Source organism: Spermophilus citellus, assembly GCF_964194105.1.
Source record: "Spermophilus citellus genome assembly, contig: SCAFFOLD_325, whole genome shotgun sequence".
Taxonomy (NCBI): Eukaryota; Metazoa; Chordata; class Mammalia; order Rodentia; family Sciuridae; genus Spermophilus; species Spermophilus citellus.
In genome coordinates this window covers 260,885-279,785 of record NW_027672944.1, presented here as the reverse complement: position 1 = coordinate 279,785, position 18,901 = coordinate 260,885, and the positions used below count along the sequence as shown (strand labels likewise).

The following is an 18,901-nucleotide window of genomic DNA, read 5'->3' as shown; positions in this document are numbered from 1 at the left end:
CTCCTCCTCCTTTTTCTCATCCTCTTTTCTTTTCCATCCTTTTTCCCTCCTTCTCCTCCTCCTCCATCTCCTCCTCCTTCTCCTTCCTCCCCTCCTCCTCATCTTTCCTCTTTCTCCTCATCATCAACATCATCATCTCTCCACCTACTCCTCCTCCTTGTCTTTCTTTTTCATCTCCTTTCCTCCTCTTCTGTCTCCTCCTCCTCCTCCTCCATTTTCTTTTCCTCATTCTCCTCCTCCACCTCTGTCTCTTTCTCCTCCTCCTCTTCAGCATCATCCCCCCTCCTCCTCCATAGTCTCCTTGCTCTGGGATCTCCGATGCAGACTCATTTGGCTCACTGTCTCTGTTCCTCCCCGTGGCTAGCCCCTCATCTCCGTAGATCCCATTGCACCTCCCCAGCTGCTGGTGTTCATCTGTGGCCTCCAGTAACCCTCCATGATTGGAGTCCTAATGGGTGATTGTGGAGTTCTTCAGATGGTTCTAATCAAGGGCATGGAGGGCTTTAACTGTGGAGAAGGTGGAAGGTGTCAGAGAGAGTGCCCACACGGGTCTCAGCTGGGGGCATGCGCTTCCCATTCTATGCACAAGCCATCTTGTACTGGACCGTCACAGAAAGAGCCCCCTGCCAAGAGACCACAGGGACATGTGAGATCACGGTGCTGAGACTGTCGTGCCCAGGTCTGCTTAGCACTGCATCACCTCGAAAACCAGGAGAGAATTGCAAAGAAATATCCAGGACGTTGTCAGCAGGCATGGTTTTTATGTGCAGTGCCGGTGGGGTCAAGTGCCCTAATAAAAGGGTGAGAGGGTGCCCCAGGGCGGGGTAAAGCAATGACAGATTCCAGCCCACATGGAAGGAACCACAACCAATAGCAGTAAAATTTATGATGGCCATTATCAGCAGAGCAGGGGACACCTGCATACCCAGCAGTATCTCCCTGCACCGTGGAGACCAGCAGTCCTTCCTACCCCTGAAGGCACAGAGGCCAATTCACGAGGGATGTGAGCTGCTGTCCTCCTTGGGGACATCTGCCTCTCACGTAGTTCAGATGTCAGGATATTCATGCAAGGACATATCACCTGACCTGCGAGGGCTTCCACATCTCCAGGAAACCCTCGCAGATGGAAGAGTCTGCAAGTTCTTGCTTCTCTCTAGCGTGTCCCAAAGCCCTAAAAGCAGAGCCCTTTTCCTCCATGATGCCGAAAGCTAACGTTGTCTCTCTGCTTCCTGTAACCACTAAGGATGATGCTGAATGACAGCTTCTCACAAAACTGATTGCTAACGAAATGATTGGTTTTGTGCAAAATTAGACTATCACTGGGAAGAAATGAACAAACAAATGACACGAGTGGGGTGTACTCTCCCCCGTTCTTGATCTTGACTTACCTACAAACCACTCCATCTCCTCCAGGTTGTCTCTGTAAAAACCATGGCGGCTTCTCCTGAGGAAGGCTTTCAAGGTCACCAGAGGATTGTGGACGTGCAGCTGGGACACAAAGAGGAGAAAGGGCCTGTCCTTGTTTGTGAAATTAGAAAACCACTGGAATTATGGACGGCAGATGATGGTGTCCACAGTGGACCTTGAATGTGCTGTGTCCATGACCTGGGTTCACCTGCTGGGATTTCACTGTGAGGGTTCCCCAAAAAAACTCATGAGTGAGACCATGCAAGAAAGTTCACAGGTAAAATGATTAGATTATGAGAGGTGTGACCTAGAAGTGGATTAATCCACTTGGATGAACTCACTGGGTGGTGACTGTAGCAGGTAGGGTGTGGCTGGAGGAGGGGATCCCTGGGCTGTGCCTTTGGGGTCTCTATCCTTTCCCTGCTGAGCAGAGCTCTCTCTGCCTCCTGGTGCCCTGTCCTGAGCTTCTCTCCTCCTCCAGACCCTTCTGCCATTTTGTTCTGCTCCCCTTGAGCCAGAGCCATGGAGTCAGTCGGCCAACCATGGACTGAACCTTGGAAACCATGAGCCCCAAATAAACTCTTCCTCCTCCAAATGTTCTTCTTGGGACTTTTGGTCACAGTGGCAATTTTGTCTGAGTAAAACAACATCCATGGTCAGTATAGTACAGGAAGATATTTTGAGAGGGAGGGACGGGACACCCCACCCATGTACCCTGTGTTACAGAACATTGCCATCATTATTATTTTATTATTAGGTGCTGCTAATTTCTGGCTTTCCCTAATTTATAAATTAAATATCTTCATAGGTATGTATGCATAGGGAAATAGCTATATATTGTAGTAAATGTATGAATATTTATTTATTACTTATATATAAATGGTTGGGTACTCTCTGGGGTTTCAGGCATTCCCTGGGCCTTGGAAGGAGTCCCTGATGCACGACCACTACTTGGATACTTTCCAGTGCAACCCGGTAACTCAAAGCAGAGATCCAAGTGTGGAAACCAATTCATATGAAGAGGTTGGGCCTTTCCTTTTTCTTCCTTTTTTTTTAGCACCAGAGATGGAATCCAGGGGTGCTTCACCACTGAGTCACTTCCCCAGTCCTTTTGATATTTTATTTACAGATAGAGTCTCACTGAGTCTCTTATGGCCTCTCTCAGTTGCTGAGGCTAGCCTCCCACTTGCCATCCTCCTGCCTCAGCCCCCCCACCTGCTAGGATGACAGACGTGGGCAAAGTGACTCCATAAAGAAATCCTTCCGCAAATACACTGTGGAATACTATGTAGCAATGAAGAAGGATAGCTTCCTTTCATTTGTGAATGAAGTGTGAATTTGGACCTTTTCAATGCACCTGCTGCTATGGGACCCCAGGGTAGCTCACGGCTCAGAACCTGCCCCCCCACCCCAGATCGTGAGGGTCCCCACCTTTGAATGTAGGCCGTGGCTTCCTGCAGCATCCGTCTGGTGGTGCTTCCCACATCAATGGGCTGCTCGGTGACCTGGTGGTTCCGCATGAGCACAAAGTTTTTCAGAGTCACAGGAACCCACAGCTGGAGAACCACGTGGTGAAGACGAGGCTGGCCCTGCACCCGACTGCGGTCCAGGGATCCGAGAGGAGGCCACTGAGTTTGGCAGCCGTGAGCGTGAGGACGCCCAGAGCCAGGATGCAGGTGTAGCGGCTGAACCGGGCAGCCACTGTGACCCCCAGCTCTGGGGGCCTGTCAGGGTCGCAGTCATTGATCAGGGTGAAGGGCAGTCCGTAGAAGTAGTGGAAGCTGTGGTTCAGTGGGTGGTGGCAGTGGTCCCCGCGGGACGCGCAGCTCATGCCCTGGTGCCACTTTCCTGCAAGTGGGGGTGGGTGGTCAGCCACACCAAGGGCACACGCTGTTGCCTGGGACAAAGAACCCTGGGGCCATTTGGATGTGGTCAGGGGAAAGAAAACCTCCAAAGAGCAGATCCTGAATCAGCAGAGGCTATGAGTGACCTCAACCAAGACTTGCTTTTGGTTTGGGGTACCAGGGATTGAACTCAGGGCCACTCGACCCCCGAGCCCCATCCCCGGCCCTTTTTGTGTTTTATTTAGAGACAGAGTCTCGCTGAGTTACTTGGGGCCTTGCTAAACTGCTGAGGTGGGCCTCTAACTTGCGGTCCTCCTGCCTCAGCCTCCCAAGCTACTGGAATTACAGGTGGTGGAGCCAGGCTCTGAAGAGCTTTCTGATTCCTTGGGGCTGAAGAAGATAGACAGGTTCATAGAAGGAAAGAAGGCAAAATATATATCAAAGAACCCCAAACCTCTGCAATGAGGAGAACTTCTGAACTGAAAACCATCTGAGAGGGCCGGAGTGGAACCAGATACCAACTCGGGAGGTGGAGAAGGATAAAAGTTTTTTTTTTTTTCCTCCAGAGGAAATTGGTCCCTTGATAATTGGATGGGAGGGGAATCAGGTGTTCGAATACCTACAAGGCTGGTGGTATAGCCTTGCTCCTTTGGGATTTTTGCAAAAGTGGTTTCGTTGGCAGGAAGCCCGCCTAAGCCTGCATTCCAATAGAGGACCAGGTACTCATCGTTGTCCATTCCTGCAGATCCCACAGCAGAGCAAGGTTCATGTTCCCTTTGCCAGGAACAGGTCTTAGCAAAGGGATTCTGGGCACCAGGGGACAGTGGGCAAGAATCTGGCTGTCAGCACTTGGGGAAGGTGGGGAGGTGGTGCTCTGGGTAGGGAGTGGGTGCAGATCAGAGAGGTTGTTAAATGTGCTATTGTGCACAGTATGACCCCACCACTGAGCATCATCTGCCCCAATGTCAGCTGCATAAGTTGGACACACCTTGCCTATCATGAGAACCAGCTCAATATGTCTATCTATCTATCTATCTATCTATCTATCTATCTATCTATCAATCATTACCTATCTTCCAGGTACCATTATGTTGCATCTATCCCCTTTCGATCCACACATCATTTATCTGTCACCTGTATGTGCATTATGCATCTGTCACCTTTATATACCTCTATCACCCATCATTAGCTATCACCTGTTCCTCTATTATCTATTGACAGGATTGCTATCAATTGAGCATCATTAATCCATCTTCCTTCATTGACAGTATCACCATCATCATCTATGGAGCATTGTATCTCACCTGTCAATGACTGTATTTCTGCTTCTCATCCACCAATGATGGTGGTCATCCCGTCCCAGAAGGCTCCCTCCACACAGCCTACCAAGGGCACCTACCTGGCAATTTGATGAGACAAGAGCTGGTATGTGGAAAATACCAGAAGGAAAAGAACGTTTCTCTAGTACCAGACGTGCACAGACATTTGTGTTGAGTGTTTTTTCCCTGAGCAATTTTTTTCTCTGAGTATCAGCACGATTCACGCAGAATCTGCAGCGTGCTGTGTGTCCCAGATCAGCTAGGGATGATCTTGACCTCAGGAAGAGGTGTGTGGTTATCTGTGACTCCCATTTGATTAACCCAGGGGTACCTAACCCCTGAGCCCCATCTGTAGCCCTATTTTGCATTTTACCTAGAGACAGGGTCTCACTGAGTTGCTTAGGGCCTCCTTTTGGCCGAGGCTGGCTTTGAACTCGTGATCCTCCTGCCTCAGCCTCCCAACCGCTGGGATGACAGGCGTGCGCCACCGCGTCCGGCATTGTGCGTGGGTTTTAACACCCACGGGGCTAAGGGTCCTGAGGGGTGAGGGCATACGAGGTCCTGTTCGGAGCACACACTGCAGGAAGGTGACAGGAGGGCACATTAGCTTTCAATTTCCCAGTCTCTGCGGGATCACTACCCAGCTAGAGCGGCGATAGGGTCCAGGCTGCAGCCGGGAGCTGCTGTACAGGGTCCCCACAACACCCACCTGATCCGAGTGGCTCTGCTCGGGGTGCAGAACGGGGGGCCGCCAGGTGCTGGGTGAGTCTCATGCCCTCCTCCACCAGCCGGTCGATATTGGGGGTCCTGAGAAAATCAGATGAATATCACTTGGGAAAGGGTTGGGAATGCTCTGGGCCTCAGACGAGGCCTGCATGGGACTTCCTGGGGCTGCGTGGCACCTGTCTTAGTGCGCCCACTTCTCTAAGTTTGCAAAGGACAGATGAGGCTCACCCTGGGCGGTTCCTCCTATAGCCCTCCCCCCACCTCAGCTGTTGCCAAAGCTACAAAGGGCACCCCAGATTTTGAATTTTGGCTTTGGCCTGGGGGGCTGTCACACAGACACCTTGCCTGTTTCACTTTCTGGGGGTGATGATGTTGCACAGTGAGTATAAACACGGGCTGTGAGAGAAGCTTTTGTCCAGCTGGGGAATGCCGTGGGTTCTGAGCCCAGGCAGTCTGGGCTCATCCAGGACCTTGGGTGGGTTCGGGGTATGAAATGCACATCTGCGTAGTGGCATTCTCCTCTTAGGGTGGGTTATGGGAACCTCTTGTCACAATAACTCTGTGGTTACATCACAGGGCTTCTTAGAGGAAGATGGACCCCAACAAAATTACATTTTTGGCTTTTTCTTATTTTTTCGGGGGGGGGTATGCAACCCAGGGGGCTTGTGTGCCTTAAATATCCCACCAGCATCCACGAAGGGTGCACCCTGAGTTTCCTACCAGGTTTCTCAGGTGCAAAATTCAAAGAGAAGATGAAACACTTCACCTAAGAGCTTTTGCAGTCAGACGTGCAAAAATAGATTGAGAATCTCACTATAGATAGGCATCCCAAAGGCAGTGACCCAGCCCCTAGAGCTCACGGAATTCCCCATGGACTGTCAGATGACAGGTGCTAGTCTCTTCCCTTCTACCTTGGAGGAGGCTGCATCTGGTGGAAGCTAAGCTATAAAAGCTCAGACCTTGTTCTTCACGCACCTAAAGCTGACCACCTCAGTGGCCCCCCGTAAGAAAAGAAAAGTTTTGCTTCCCTGAGGACAACTGGAAAAGTGCAGAGACACTGGAGGTGTCCCACTTTGGGATGTGGTGCTATTGGTGAGCAGCAGGTGGAGACCAGAAATGTTGTTCAACATCCTACAAAGCACAGGATGGGCCCATCACAGAGTGATCTGGGCCAGTGTTCCAGTAGGACCAAGGTTAAAGAACCTTGTCAGTCCTTCCAGCCAGCCAGCCAGCCCACCACCCATGCACCCATCCAGCCAACTATCCATCTGCCCGTCCATCCATCCATTCATCCATCCACTCACCCACCCACCCATTCATCCACCATTCAACCATCCATCCATCCATTCATTCATTCACCCATTTACCCATTTGCCCATTCACCCACCCATCTGTCTGCCCATCCACCCACCCACCCTTCCATCGATCCACCCATCCACCCATCTACCAATTTGCCAACTACCTATCTGCCCACACATCTATCCACCCATCCATCCATCCACCCATCTACCAATTTGCCAACCACCCATCTGCCCACCCATCCATCCATCCACCCACCCATCCACCCATCCATGCAGGCAACCATCTATCCATCCATCCATCCATCTATCCATCAACCCACCCACCCATCCGTCCATCCATCCACTCATCCACCGATCTATCCATCCATCCACCCACCCACCTATCCACCCATCCACCCATTTATCCATCCATCCAGGCAACCATCTATCCATCCATCCAGGCAACCATCTATCCATCTACCCATCTATTCATCCATCTATCTACCTACCCATCCATCTATCCATCCACCATGGATGGATGGGTAGATAGACAAATGGATGATGCCTGGATGAAAACATGGACAGATGGGTGGGTGGAGGAATGGCTCATTCATAAATGGATACATAAATGATGGATTTGGGGTAAAATTCTAGTGATTTGCTAACTCTGAGAATAAAGGACTCAGAACAGAGTACAATTTTACAAGCCCGTGTGAAATCCTCTACACAGTTTAGCCAAAATAAGAAAATATCCCACACTCTCTAAGATCCTCTGGCCTCCAAAGACCCCCATTCAGACCTTTTCCTTGGCCCCATTTTTGGCCCTAGCTCCCCCCCACCCCACTAAGATATGCTTTTTGCCCTAGTCTCCAGTCATACTGGGGATCAGGGCTTCTGATGCAGCCAACCATCCATCCATATCTGTGAACACAGGATATGCCAGTATCTTTTGGAATCACTGCTTTCAAATCCTTTGGGTCTGAACCCAGTTGTGGCATTGCTGGGTCAAATCATGATTCAATCTTAAGCTTTTGAGGGGCCACTATATTGTTCTGCAAAAGACCACCTGGAGCCCCAGGAGCTGGAGAGTCAGGAGGAGCCTCCCTGGAGCCCATGGAGGGAGCTCAGCCTGGGACTCTGGTCTCAGCTTCTGCCCTCCAGGGCTGGGGGAGGGGTGGTGGTTCCTGGATTACATTTAAGTCTCTGTGTTTTTGGTTATTTATTACAGCAGCCACAGAAAAACCCTTATAAACTCAGCAGGGCATCAAGTTGTTTGAGAGGGCTAAGACCCTATTTTTACTCTTGGAGAATAATCATTTTTGGTGCTGAATTCTGCAGCACTAAGAAATTTCATTTGCACTGGTCGATTTTAAGTGAATTATTCCACTAAACTGTACACAAGGCACAACCCCACGACCCAAACTACACTCTACCTCAGTGTAAGGTTCCCATAGCAACAAACATCCCAGATGCCCAGATCATCTGCCAAGATCAGCAGGATGTTTGGCTTGGAAGCGTTAGGTGGTTTCTGCTCACAGGTCTGCAGAAGCCAACATACAAGGAGCAAAAGCAGCACAGTCTCTGCAGAGGAAATAAATGTACAGGATTTGGCATGCAAAGTTTACACCATGCATATGTAGATGTCAGGCTTCTGGTGAGGGCTTGAACTGAACTCCTATAATGCCAACTGAGCCCCAAGAGAATTATCCAGCTGTGGGAAACCTCTGGTTTTGCACGGAGTCCAACAGCCCAAAATAACCAGGGTGGAATTCCTACTGCTAATGGCCAATCAAGACTAATGCTGAGAGAGGCCCATTTTCTCCCTGCACCCAAACTGGAGATTCTCAGCAAGCAATCAGAAACTGAGCCCTCATAAGAAAGTTCCCTCCACTTTAACCCCATGCGAACAGCACAGAGGTCCCCTCTTTATCCTCTGGAGACACATTCCAAAAATCTCAGAGGATGTTGAAAGTTCAGCTAGTACCTAACCCTATATAGACTATACTTTTTCAGTATATATAGATGCCTGTCATAATGTATAATTTATAATCTAGGCATAGCAAAGGATTAACGGTGGCAAATGATAACAAAACAGTTGTAACAATGTGCTGTGACAAATGCCTGACTTACAAGTTTTTCACTTTCTGTTTTTTTCCTTGTTTATTTTTGGACATCGGGCAACTGAATCCTGGGAGATTTCTGAGTGCATTTGTGGTGACATTTGTCGCTACCAACACCCCAGGGTGACCCTGGAAACACCCTTTCTTGTTGTGCAAGTCATGGTCTCTTTGAATTTGTTTTGTCACTAAATGTGTCCTCTGGGTTAAGGTCATTTGAGCTCAACTCTCAGTAAAGCGGGGGCGAACGTGGGGTCCAGAGCCTGAGGCCTGCCACTTGGGGTCCTCAGCGGGTCAGGAGGTGGCTGATGGTTGGCAGGCGCCTTGGTCCACAGTGTGAGGTGCTCCAAGGCTGCGCCAAGCATCAGACAGGGCACTAGGAGGACCAGACCTGCAGGGACACTAGGATTTTAAACCACAGATGGGGGATTCAAAGCAACCCCAGAGACACAACAGCAGGCAGAGGAGAGAGTCCCTGAACAGGGGGCCAGGCGCCCCACTGCCCTAGAGGTTACTAGGAGCTTCAATGGTGTCCTGGGCTCCACCTGCCCCAGGACCCAGAGGTACTCAGCTGTCCAAGATGTGCTGGGGGTGGGGCAACCGGGGAGGGCAGGCGGGCGGAGTCACAGTGGGAGGGGGTAGCCGAAGGGAAGGGGCCGGGGCTGCTATAGATCTTGTGCGCCCTGAAGGTGGGGGACTGGAGGATGATCCTACTGCTGGAGGGACAGGGACACCAGAAGGCACAGTGGGCGGACTGGAGGACCCAGATCGGACTGGGGTGTCCTAGCGCTGGGAGGAGGACCCAGCTGTGGCAGCGGGGCGGGGATGGAGGAAAAGTCAAGGGTCTGCACCCTGTGGTTTTTAGTGAGCAGTGTGTGTGTGTGGGGGGGGGGGTCATAAGGCCATGCACAGCTGCGCAGGGGCGGGATGGGGGAAAGTCAAGGGTCGACACCGGGGGAGGGTCATAAGGCCCTGCACAGCTGCGCTGGGGCGGGATGGGGGACTTGGGGGCCAGGAGCAGGACGGGCCGTGTCCTAGAGTGGGGGGTGTGGGCGTGCTGGAGGTGGGCCAGGGACAGGCCTGATTATTGGGCACTGCGGAGCTGGGGCTGCTAGGGGAACGTGCCCAGGAGCTGGATGGGGCCTTCCTAGGGGGACAGGGTGGAGGGCGATGCAAGGGCGTGCTCTAAAGTGCGCAATGGACTGCAGGAGGCTGAGCAAGGGGCGTATCCTAGAGGGGGGATGTGCTGGGGGTGGGGCAAGGGGCGTGCCTCAGTGTGAGCGGCAACGCACAGCTGAGGCTGGAAGGGGACACTCCCAGGAGCCCACCAGGGCCTGTCTAGGGGGAGACTAGGCCTTAAGGTGGGGTGGTGAAAGGTGCCTGCCCTAGGATGGGGGGCTGGACATGCTGGGGGCGGGACAGGGGCGGGCCTTAGTGTTGGGCACTGCGGAGCTGCCCCTGGGTGGACATTTGGTCCCAGGAGCGATCTGGGGAGTGACTTAGGAGGGGAAGGGACGGCGCAGGGGTCCAGTGGCGGCCCTAGTGTTGGAGGGACCCTCAGTGCTGGGGGAAGGGGAGAGAGGCCCCGGGGGAGGGACAGCAGTGGCTTAGACTGTTCCTGGGGACTCCCCAGCAGCAGCAGGGAGGGGGCGCGGGGTGTGCGGGGGGGGGCGAGAGGACACTCATGCAGGGCCCCAAGTCGGGACCAGGTGGTTTTAGGGAAGTGATAGGGCGAGACGGCCATATGGGGAGAGGACCGGACTGGAGGATCAGCTGGGGGTCAAGACCGTGTTGGGGGTGGGACAGGATTGTGTCTTAGAGTGTGTGACAGGCCATGGCTGGGTGTGGGGACCAGGATGGGACACGAAGGGCTTCGAGTTTATTGGGGAGAACTCGGGCTTCGGCCTGCATGTCTTAAAAAATGAGTGTGGAGGGTGTCACAGCCTTGTCAGGGTGGGGCAGGGGACTTGCCTTATAGAGATTGTAGGACTCGGCCCAGGGGAGGAGTCCCGGCTCCGAATGGGAGGGGCAGAGCGGGTCTTAGTGGGCGGAAACTCCAGAGCATCTGTGCCGACCTAATGTGGGGGACACAGGCCATGAGGGGGCAGGGAGCAGGTCTTGGAGGGGTTCGGAGACCCGAGAGTGGGGAGTCGAGTCTCCAAGGCATTGAGGTGAGTCACCCCGCTGGATCCTGGAGCGGCCCCGCAGGCGTTTCGGGCGCAGTTTCTGCGTCTCAACCCAGGCCCCCCCTCCTGCTCGGGGGGGCCCCCCACCTCCCTCTGCCCCCACCCCAGCGCTGCTCTCTGGGCCCCCGCAGAGAATGAGCCTGGGACTGGGTTTCGGTGACTCACCATTTCCTAGCACCTCAGCTTCCTTTCCAGGGTCTCTCGCTCTTCCCCTCCCCAGGCCTGAGTGGCTGCGAGTCCTGGGATCCCGAGCACCTGAGCACCTGACGGTGGCCAAGGCGCGTCTCCTGGGCCTGCGAGTGCACCTCTGCGTGGATTCCATGGCTGCGCACTGGCGCCAGGGAAGTACCTTGACCCCAGATCTGGGCGCCATCCTGCCAGGGCTGGTGTCTCCGCCCACCAGGCTGCTTGGTGTGCTCCTGGACCCTGGTGGCTCACTTAATCCGATTAACCTTCCAACTCTGGGCCTAGGGAGTGGCTCCTGCAAACAAGTTCTCCCAGGTCCCCACCACCAGTGAAGCTGGGGCTTCTGCATCTGCTTAATCTGGATGGGGCACAAGCAGAGTGACTCCCAAGGCAGCCAAGGCAGTTTAGGGAACATTTATTTTTATTCCTTCCAAGGGTCTTGGGACAGCCCCACCCCTCTCATAGAATTGGTTCGAATTCAGCTCCACCAGGTTCCGCATTGGGAATCTCTAGGGTGCTGGACTCTTGCTCCTTTGTGCACGCAGGGCCTGGGTTGAAGCCAGAATTAAACCGGCAGGGAAATGGAGTGAGAACAATTTTGATGAGTCTGGCAAGTTGGAGACTGTTCCCTGAGAGATTGAAATGTCAGTTCCTTCAGAACCCTTCCTCCACCCTTGAGCCAATCTGCTGTTAAAATAGCATGTCCCAGGAATTGCCCCTCCCTACAGGGAGCTACAAGGTTTTTGATTAATGTGTCCTTGGCTGCTCCATCCTGTCCTTCCCCCTTCAGCTCTACTGGTTCCCACCTTTTGACCAGCTCGGGAGCATCCTGTGCCTAGTCATGTTTGCAGGAAGGAGAAAGATAAGGGGAAGAGGACTGGAGACCCAAGGAAGCCTAGGACATATAAAAAGGGCAGAACACTTTGCTTCTTGGGATACCAGGAAACCAGCCTTGGCCTCTTCTCCCTTCCAGAAGTCTGTGTTCCCCTTTTTAAAATAAACCCTGCTTTATATGCTTGCTTAGGTGTGCTTCTCTAATGTTCAAACTTCAACATGTGGGAAAGCAGAACTCCTCACCAGTAACCATGGTATCATATTTGGAGGTCCTACGGAGCTCTTAATGCTTAAGTGCAGTTAGTGCAGCTGCCACTCTTCAAGACTGGGGTGAAGGGCTTCCCTGCCTAGGCAGCTATCAATCACCTGTTCAGTACAGAGCAGGCATGTTGCGTTCTGCTGAAGCTACTTCCCAGTTCTTTTTTTTTAAATTAAATTTCTCCTTTTTTCCCTGGGGTTTTTCACAATCAGGAATTGGTGAAGGGGTTCCTGTAATCTGCTGTTTGACAGGGTCACAGTGTGGGAGATGCTGTGGCAGGGCCACACCATCTGGAATCTGAAACCATGGGGAATGTTAAGTGTTTTTTTTATGATCCTCATGATGTAGAGAACAGGGCATCTATCAATAAAAATAAAAGTACGTGTTCCCTGAGAATGCAGGAAATTTTCCAGAATGAGACCAAGGACACAATTGAGACAGGCCCCAAGATGTGTTTCAATATCTCTCAGCAGACAAAAAATAGTGTTATTCCTTAAGAAATTCACAGGAAAAAGATTACCAATCAAAGTTCCCAAGAAAAAAGTTCCCAAGAAAAGCCTCATACACAAGAAATGTTTATCCCAGGGTTAACAATGTACACTAATGTTCCCCTCCCTTCTAAAGCCACAACCTGTGCAATAGCCTAGTTACAGAAAAACAATAGTTGTGCCAACTGTACAAGGACCACCCTATGTAACTTGCTTAATTAAAGGAAGATTATAGTATTCCCCTGGAAGACGAGAAGCTAATAAAAATGCATTCCCCCCATTAACACACCCTCCTCTGCCTCACACAGGAATTCATGACGGAAGTGGAAAACACATAGTTAATATTAATGGCAAATGGGTTGAGGTGCAGAACCTGCCCTTTAGTTAAAAGATTAAAAAGACACAAGATGTGATCTGCTTTGACCAAGGATCAAGGAAACTTTAAGAAAGCAGTTAAATAAGTCATATGAAAAAAAGGAAATTACTTTGGAAATTAAAAATAGAATAATGTAAAATTAATATAGATATATTTTAGAGTCACTTTGGAATAATAGGCTTTCACTATTTTAAGTGTGTTTTACTGTCACTTTAGATTAAAAGTAAGAAAGCTTACTAATAATTATAGGTGTGCTTTAAAGTTAAAGGTTAATGAAATAATTTATATGTATGATTTAAAGTTAAAAGTTAATAATAGAACAGGAGACATGTAGTCGAGTTGTGCAGTATAGTGTTATGGGCCAGGTTATATGGGCAATGACCAAGCAGACTCCATTTTATCCTGAGACTTAACATCATGTAAGAAATTCTTCTCTCCTGCTCAGGCTTGGGGCTATTCCTTGTAGAGACAGTTATGGGTCCTGCAGGGAGCTGTCCCTGGCTGGCCAGCTAAATTCTGTCCATTTGGACAGAACTGGGAATTGGTGTGTTTTCTGAGTGACCTGCCCCACAACAGTGTGCACCTAGTGATTAAGGTGATAATGTAAAAGCTTAATCATAATTGGCAAAGGTTACAGGAAAATATTCTAAACCATGTCCTCAATATATCTCAGGTAATCAATATGTCAGAAAAGATTGTGACTCTTGAAAAGTATGCACATCAAATAAGTTTGGGGCTTTGAGACTATTTATTAACTACCTGGAAAGATATCTGCAAAAAAAAAAAAGATATCTGCAAAAATGATATAAAAATAAAGGCCCACCTAAGGGCTGTAGATTCCTTTTGAAGGCTGCTCAGAACTTGCAACCTGCTGTCCTTCAGCACCACATAAAAATAAATAAAAATTAAATAAAGGTATTGTGGCCAACTACACCTAAATTTTTTTTAAAAATTAAAAAATAGGGACAGGCTGGGGATGTGGCTCAAGCGGTAGCGCACTTGCCTGGCATGCGTGCGGCCCGGGTTCGATCCTCAGCACCACATACCAACAAAGATGTTGTGTCCGCCAAATACTAAAAAATAAATATTAAAAAAATTCTCTCTCTCTCTCTCTCTCTCTCTCTCTCTCTCTCTCTCTTAAAAAAAATAGGGACAGAGTGTAAGGGACCGGCGAAACGTCGGAGGAAGAGACCACAAGAGACTAGCTCCATGCAATTGGCAAAAGGAGGTTTATTGAACCAGCCTACTGGGGCTCAAGGCTCACTCAGGAAGGGAGAGCAGCCCAGAGCCCAGAGCAGGGGTTGAACAATGCTTAAGTACACCTTTTGGGGAGGACGGGGGTGGGGGGTGGGGGGCTTTCCATACATCACAGCCTCCTTTAACAAATCACCTTACACCGCGGGAAAATCAAACAATAATTTTTAGACTTGATTAGTACATTCATTGGCGGGAACAGGGCTGGCTGGAGTGATAGGTCATTCCTAAGGAGGGGGTTACATTTAAACTGGTTGGTTCGGACCCTGAATCTACGTGAGGAATTGCACAGGACTCCAGGCCATAATTCAACTAAATGGCCAGTGGGGCCTTGTCCTAACTGCCTCAGGAATTTAACCCATGCTTTGCAGTTTAGAAGCTTTACTCTTTCAAGAGTAATATACTGAGACAATCTCAGTGAATATGATTATTTCTCTGTGCACCAGGTCGCCCCTTGACATGTCTTGAAAACAGTTCAATATCTTGCTGAACCTCACTCCTCAATCTGGGCCCAGGGCTGTTTTGTGTCACTGATGAGGCCTCCTTGGTCCAGGTCCCAGAGACACCCTCATGAATACAAGCAAAACATTGGCCTTAGCCCACAGGTGAAGGGAGACTGTCCCAAGTCTCCACGGAGTTTCCTACAATGTGAGGATGAAGAGGAGCAAGGAAGAGGTACATGTGCTTGCAAAAGAGTCAAGAAGTTTAAAAAAGCCCAGAAAGTGACTTGTTCACTGGACATGGGTTTAATTACCCCCACACTCAAATCTCACTGAGATTTGAGTGTGGGGGTAATTAAACATATTTAAGCCATTGAAATGTTTATATCATTCTTCATGTGGGAGGAGAAACGTTTTCTTCAGAAATAGATCTGAACTGGAATTTGAGGACAAGTGGTTAAATGTTAGTCACAGCATTCAGCAGAAATCCTGGGAAACACAGAAAATAGGAAGAGTTTCCAGCCCATTCACAAATGCACCCTGTGGCTGGGCAGGGTGAGGCAGTGCTTTGAAAGCCGAACTCCCAGAGTCCAAGTTCACATTCAGGATGTGACTCCTATTTCCTACTTGGATTCTGAATTATTTTCTTTAGGTTGTTATTGTTTTCTACATTTAATTTGCTAGGAGTGATGATTGATTAAAGACACACATTATAATCTTAACTGTTTTCTGCTTGTTAATGTCCTTCTATGAATCTTCATGATTTCATTTAAATACTTGGGAATTATTTCCCAAGTACTTGATACTGTTTTTATACAAAAATGTACAATGAACTTTTGAAAAGATTTTTTATGGATTCTAATTAGTTACACAGGATAGCGGAATGCATTTGGTCACATTCTACATAGGTGGATTATAACTACTCATTTTTCTGGTTGCACATGATATAGAGTTTCACTGGTCATGAAGTCATATATGTACAGAGGGTAATGATGTCTGATTTATTTTACTTTCAATCTACCTCCATAACCCCTCCCCTTTTTTTCACTTCCCTCTGTCTAATCCAAAGTTCCTCTATTCTTCCCAAGAACCTCACCCTTATTGTGAATTAGATCTGCATATCTGGGAAGACATTTGGCCTCTGATTTTTTGGGACTGGCTTATTTTGCTTAGCATGATATTCTCCATTTCCATCTATTTGCTGGTAAATGCCATCATTTGTTCTTCTTTTAGGCTGCATAGTATTCCATTCTGTATATATACCAAAATTTCTTTATCCATTCATCTGTTGAAGGGCACAGGGATCAGAGATCCTCCGACCTTTGTTACAAAATGCCATTGAGTCTGAAAGACAAGCCTCTACCTCAGAGCAAAGCCTGTCCAAGGAAGGGGCATGACCCTTGTCCTTGAAAAGACCCACAGAGCACTCCTAGGCATAAACCTACCCTGCTGAGTTGTTTGTCTGCAAATAACAGGAGATATCTGCTGTGCCAGGTGTCTCTGACTCAGTCTAGGTGGGGACCAATAGCAACCCCCTAGCAGCCACCAATCAGCATGAGACAGGGAAATACCTGAGATTCCAGATGACCCTCCCTGTAGTTTATTTTAGTTGATAACATGTTGGGAAACCATGTAGTTCAGAACCTACAACCCCTGTGGCCCAAACCAAACAGTTCAAATGAATCCCCCTCTGTACTAATAAATCACCCCTACCCACCAGTTCCCACCAGTGAATGTGCTAATCATGTTTAAGTGTTGTTTTATAATTTTCCCGCGGTGTGTGATGATTTGCCAAGAGATGCTATGATGTATGTTGGGATCCCTGCCTTTCCCAAAGAGTGTATAAAACTGCTGCAAACCCTGGGCTAGGGGCCTCTCAGCATCACCCGTTGCTGGGTGCACATGGAGTACCAAGCTAGCTCCCAATAAACACCTCTTTGCTGCTTACATGGATCTTGGTCTCTGGTGGTCTTTTGGGGGTCCCGAAATCGAGCCTAACAAGTCTAGGAAAGATTATTGCAATAAATTTTAACTGGGCTTGAATTTTGATAAATCTTTGTGAATTCTATAATTGTTTTGTAAAAGTCAAATAAATTTTTATAAATATATTTTTAAATTTCCAAAAAAGTAAAAGAAAACAGTGCACCACATATTGACATAAGGATTCACTGTATTCTCCTCACTTGGAGAGAAATTGACAAGTTCCGTAAAACCCACATGAATTTGTGAAGAAAACCAAAACTATGACCCACTCTTTCAAATACATGACAAAACTCTGTGGTTCAGCACACTGACATCAATTCTTACTGAAAAACTACAGTGAACAAACCACAAAGTTCTAGCCTGAGATTGGATTCTTATAAACCACTGGGAGTATTTGAAGATGGAATGATGCATACAATTGTGAACAATTCATTATAGTAAATGGACTGAGAACTTCAATGAGGATAGAAGTGTTTCTAAAATGATTCTAGAAAATTCAAAAGTTGTCCTGCAGAATGATGAAGCTGCAGCCCCAGCACCAGTCACACATTAAACATACAGTTATCCATGGTTAACATATATAAAAAAAGTTCAATATCTCTAGCAATTAGAGAAATGCAAGTTAAATCTATTCCCTCTCACTCCAGTCAGGAGGGCAATTCTCAGGAATACAAGTATCATTAAATCTTGGCGAGTAGGTGGGGAAAAGGTTCACTCACCCACTGTTGGTGGGACTGCAGATTGCTGCAACCACTCTGGAAAGCAGTATGGAGATTCCTTAGAAAACTTGAAATGGAACCACCATTTGACCCAGCTATGCCACTTATCGATTTATATCCAAAGGACTTAAAAATCAGCACACTACAGTGACTCAACCACAAAAATGTTTATAGCAACTCAATTCACAATAGCTCAACTATGCAATCAGCCTAGTTGCCCTTCAACAGATGAATGGAGAAAGAAAATGTGATACACACACAAACACGCACACACACACACACAGAATGGGGAGGGGAAAAATAAAAGTCTATTGGATTAGATAAAGGGAAATTATGGGAAGGGAGGGGAATGGTAAGTAAAGAGAGTAAATAGAATGGGACACATTTTTATGTTCATATATAACTACAGACCAGGGTAACTCCACATAATGTACAACCAAAAGACTGGGATCCTAATCAGAATAAGTTACACTCCATGCATGTATAAAGTGTCCAAATATACTCTAGTGTCATGGAACACACAGAAATGCAAATACTGAAATTACTTGAATTATCAGGGCAAAAAACAAGAGGGAATTTTGGTGATCTTGAGAGAGGAAATATGTCTTAGAATTAGACTGAAGGTTCAATCAGAAACCACTTTTAAATATTTTTTTTATTTTTTATTTTATTTTCTTGGTATGGAGGATTGAATCTATGCACACTTAACTACTGATCCACATGTCCAGCTCTTCTTTATATTTTATTTAGAGACAGGATCTCACTGAGTTGCTTCAGGCCTCACTAAGTTGCCAAGGCTGGTTTGAAACTCACAATCCTCCTGCGCCAGCCTCCTGAGCTGCTGGGATGACAGGCATGAACCACTACACCAGCAAGAACAGAAAATTTGATAAAGAGTACCTCATTAAATTTTATAAGAATTTTCTCTTCAAACACCATAAGGAATGTGAAAACAGTCTCTAGATTGAAGCATTCCAAAATCTATGCATACATCAATATAACATCATTTTACTAATGAATGTTTTTTTTTATTGATTGTTCAAAACATTACAGAGCTCATGATATATCATCTTTCATACATTTTACTCAATTGGGTTTTGAACTCCCATTTTTACCCCAAATACAAATTGCAGAATCACATCAGTTACACACTCACATTTTTACATAATGGCATATTAGTGACTGTTGTATTCTGCTACCATTCCTATCCCCTACTATCCCCCCTCCCTCCACTAATGAATGTTTTAAGTTATAATTATACAAATAATTCTAATGTGAAAATACTTTTTTAAAAAAGCTGCTGAACAGGGAGACACTATTTCAAATTACATATATGATTAGTTTCTTTCTAGTGTCTAGATTATAGCAAACTCTAGTGAGTTCATAATTAAATGGCAGTTGATCAATTAAAAAATGAGTTCAGAATCGTGAAACCCTGAATATGGCTATTGGTTTGATAGTGTTCCCTGAGGATGAAGTTCAA

At 47.8% G+C, this 18,901-nt stretch overlaps 1 pseudogene across 1 annotated transcript; it reads right to left on the bottom strand.

Annotated features, from left to right (window-relative positions):
• Positions 1 to 339: 339 nt before the first annotated feature.
• LOC308640337 (arylsulfatase D-like) lies at positions 340 to 11,252 on the bottom strand (annotated as a pseudogene). Its single transcript has 7 exons — positions 11,135 to 11,252; positions 8,010 to 8,157; positions 5,260 to 5,377; positions 3,871 to 3,990; positions 2,839 to 3,255; positions 1,389 to 1,525; positions 340 to 507 (listed from the first exon to the last, which is right to left on the bottom strand). The product of its transcript is annotated as an arylsulfatase D-like (transcript).
• Between the last annotated feature and the right edge of the window lie 7,649 nt (positions 11,253 to 18,901).